The following is a 3,950-nucleotide window of genomic DNA, read 5'->3' on the forward strand; positions in this document are numbered from 1 at the left end:
GTCATCCGTGGGAGATACGCCCACTTTCTCCCGAATATCTTCATTCCTAATCTTATCCATCTTAGTATGCCCGCACATCCACCTCAACATTCTCATTTCAGGTACTTTCATCTTCTGGATATGTGAGTTATTAACTCGCCAACACTCAGCCCCATACAATATGGCTGGTCTAACCACCGCTCTATAAAATTACCTTTGAGTATCGGTGGCACTTTCTTGTCACACAGGACTCCAGACGCTGACCTCCACTTCATCCACCCCACCCTATACGGTGTATGACATCCTTGTCGATCTCTCCATCCCCTGGATAACCGACCCAAGGTACTTGAAACTGCCCCTCTTGGGAATGACCCAAGGTCAATTAAGATTTTGCTATTTTAACGCTAGTTAGTACAAGTTACCTTTTTCTTTTTTCTTTTTATGTTCCTCTCTCAATTTATTTCTATAATTATATGCATTTAATTCTCCTTCTACTATCTCCTAGTGAAGAAAAATATCGACAAAGTCAAAGTTGAAGGGGGTTTAATCTTTAAAAAAAAAGGGTGTATAAATGATTTTACCCAATAAATGACAGATCTATTGCCTTTTCTTGTTTGTACAGTTCAACTTTAGTTGTATTTGTTAAGGCGCCTCCTAATTTTTTTTTAAAATTTTTTTTCTTTGAAAAATCTAAATAAGATATGGATCAACTAATTAGTTTCTATTCAATTTCTACGCTCGGAAAAGCTATTATGACAACTTGATACTCTATATAATTTCATAATGCTTTTAGTATATTGTTTTTAATTTTTAATATTTGGCCTTAGTCACCTATTACTATTACAGATATTCAAATGAAACTACTAATTTGCAATAATGTACACTTCATTCGGTTAAACATTATGAATGCTAATAACGAAAAATATTATAAACTATTTAGTATTATGAACTTTTAATTGTAAATTACCTTATTTTATTCCTAACACAAAAATGTTTATAATAAAAAAAATTATAGTTCCTTTTAATCAAGAGGACAATGTGTAATTAAATAGAAAAATTTATTAGCCATGTGCATAGTATAAACGCTTTTGATTGGATTCATCTTTAACCCAAACATGGTTCGCACGAAAAAAATGGATCTGAATTTAAGTCAACCTATTATTTTAAAAAGAGAAACCAAGAAGTAAATTTCACTATAGTATACGTGGTAGTTTACTTATCGAGAGGCCTATATATACGACATTTGGATCTAGTATTGAAATACTCATACAAAAAATTTTATAAAGCTTGAAGCATTACTCCTAATATGGCGTTGATTAAGCTTAGTTTCATATTCACTATCATTATCATGGCAGCCACTAGTTAGTATTCATCTTTATTTATCTCTACATTATTCTTCCATAATATTGTGTTGGTTAATATGTATATATGCACATCTTTCATACAAATATTGTGTGTTTTATTATATGATGTTTAAATGTGGATTTTTATTATTATGTCGATGATTAGTTGATTATTTATGATTGTGAAATATTTCAGTTAATGTGCCTGGGTTTTCAAAGAAACAAGTTACAGCTACACCAGATATTGATCATGTAATCTCAGGACTCAAAAGGAGAGTGCTCCCACAGTTTAATACTTGTCTCAGATCGTGTACGTCAGATAGCGATTGCAGTGATTGTTGGATTTGTTGTGCTTGTGGGCACAATGCCATATATCCCAATCAATTGGTGTGTTCATCGAATTTTTAGTAGTGGCAGTGACAAATTACTATTATGCATTAGTGTGTCTTTGTGTAATTTCAATGTTTGTTTGTCTTTTCTTATTTACTTGTCTTTTATGCTTTGAAAAATAATAATAATAATTGGATTTGCTAGCTTGTATCAAAGCTAAGCATGTCATTTTCCTTTCCGTTTCCTTTTATAAGTTGATAGCTTTAGTTTGGCAATATTATAGAACATGGAAACATTAAGAGTAGCCCGATGTATTAAACTTTCATTATATGTGAGTTTTGGGGAAGGGTCAAACCACAAGGGTCTATCATACACAGTCTTACCCTGTATTTCTGCAAGAGACTGTTTTTATGGCTCGAACCCGTGATTTTCTGATCACATAACAGCAACTTTACCAGTTAAGTCAAGCGTGTCATTATCCTCTCCTTCATGAAAATATTAAGAACAACCTGATGCATTAAGCTCACGCTATACGCGGAATCGGGAAATGGGCAGGACCACAACGGTCTATTGTACGCAGCCTTACCCTGCATTTCTGCAAGAGGCTATTTCCACGGCTCGAACCCGTGACCTCCTGATCACATGGCAACAACTTTACCAGTTACGCCAAGGTTCCTTCATATGGAAATATTAAGAGCAATTATCAATATTCTTTTGTTAGAGAAAACCATTGAAAATCTATTTCTGCTAAACATTGCTCTCGACTGGAAATTACAGAACATGGAAATATTTGCAACCAAATGATTCAAATTACATTTTGTAAATCATTTGCAAAGACACATACAACAAAAGAGCGTTTCCCTTTTTTAACTGTTTATAATGTGATATTTTTGTTGTTGTGCTCTTGAGAATCCCAATACAAGGAAAAAAGGAAAAAAGAAACTAAACATGAATTTTAAGTACTGTATTTATCAAAAAATATAACTTTTAGAATAAAATCACATATATTACAAACTTCTCAGCTTATTTAGTTAGGTCTAAATACTGTATTTGTCAAAATCTAAGCGTGTCATCTTCTACCTACTTTTCCAGTTTATGCAGTATTATGGACAAAATATAGCCTCCCCCTCCCCCCCCCCCCCAACAAAACCATCCCCACGCAAAATCAATTTATTGGAATACTCAAACGATAATTGTATAGCTCCTTGATATCTCATTTTTCTTCTGGCGTTTTTCTTTTGTCGATAATCACAATATTCGAGCCGACGTGCGCGTACCTCGATTAATTCATATGGGTTCAACTTTTAAAGTTTTTAGTGTTGAACTCATTATATTTTTAAAATTATGAGTTCATATCTACTATTTATGCAATTTTAATAAATTTTTACATATAAATTTTACTCCGCATCGAAATTTAAATTGAACCCGTCGGCAACACATTACATATGCCCTTGGTACCTGCTACCTCCTAAAACAAAGGGCGGGTCGTTACCAACTTTCAAGAGTATTCTATTTTAGGGAAGCCGCCTCCCACCTTATCAAATACCAAGTAATCATGTCCACCAAAGTTTAAACAGATCGAAAGAAATTACCTAATCATATTTCTACTGAAATATAAATCTGATACCTCATAGTACTCAACGCTCTTCATTCTCCGCCTTTTATCTTTCTAAATTTTTAACAAAACTATGGGTGTGTTTGATATAACGGAAAATGTTTTCCGTGAAAAATATTTTTCCAAGAAAATATTTTCTTAAAAAACAAGTAGTAATCTTATTCATTTTCCGGTGTTTGGTATGCAAATTAGGGAAAATGACTTCTCAAGAGTATTCATAAATAATTTAGATATAATAACCATGAAACCATAAACTTTCAAACCAACAACCTTCCGAACCCATAAATTTCATAAACTTTTGAACCGCTAAACTTTCGAAACCGCGGAATTTCGAACCCGTAAACTTTATAATTTCTAAACCCGTAAACTTTATAATTTCTAAACCCGTAAACTTTCAAACACATAAACCTCCGAACTAATAATTTTGGAACTTGTAAAATTTTGAACCTTTAAACCGATAAATAAAAAAAATAAAACTGAAAAATATATTTAAAAAATATTTTGGGGGGAAAAAAAAACACTTTTTTATGCGGGGTGGTGCAGAAAAATGAAAAAACAGAAATTTAAAATTGCAAAAAAAAAATATTTAAGGTTAAAAAAATAATTTTTTTGCGGGAGAGGGGTGGGCGTGGGGTGGGGTGGAAAGGTAGTAGGGTGGGTGGTAACGGTAAAACTGAAATTTG

The 3,950-nt window shown here is 32.8% G+C and overlaps 1 long non-coding RNA gene across 1 annotated transcript; it reads left to right on the top strand.

Moving 5' to 3' along the window:
- Positions 1-1,215: 1,215 nt before the first annotated feature.
- LOC107821345 (uncharacterized) lies at positions 1,216-1,890 on the top strand. The gene is made up of 2 exons (XR_001656115.2): positions 1,216-1,340; positions 1,519-1,890. It is a non-coding gene; the product is annotated as an uncharacterized LOC107821345 (long non-coding RNA).
- Positions 1,891-3,950: the final 2,060 nt, after the last annotated feature.

Source organism: Nicotiana tabacum, chromosome 11 (genome assembly GCF_000715075.1).
Source record: "Nicotiana tabacum cultivar K326 chromosome 11, ASM71507v2, whole genome shotgun sequence".
NCBI classification, from domain to species: Eukaryota; Viridiplantae; Streptophyta; class Magnoliopsida; order Solanales; family Solanaceae; genus Nicotiana; species Nicotiana tabacum.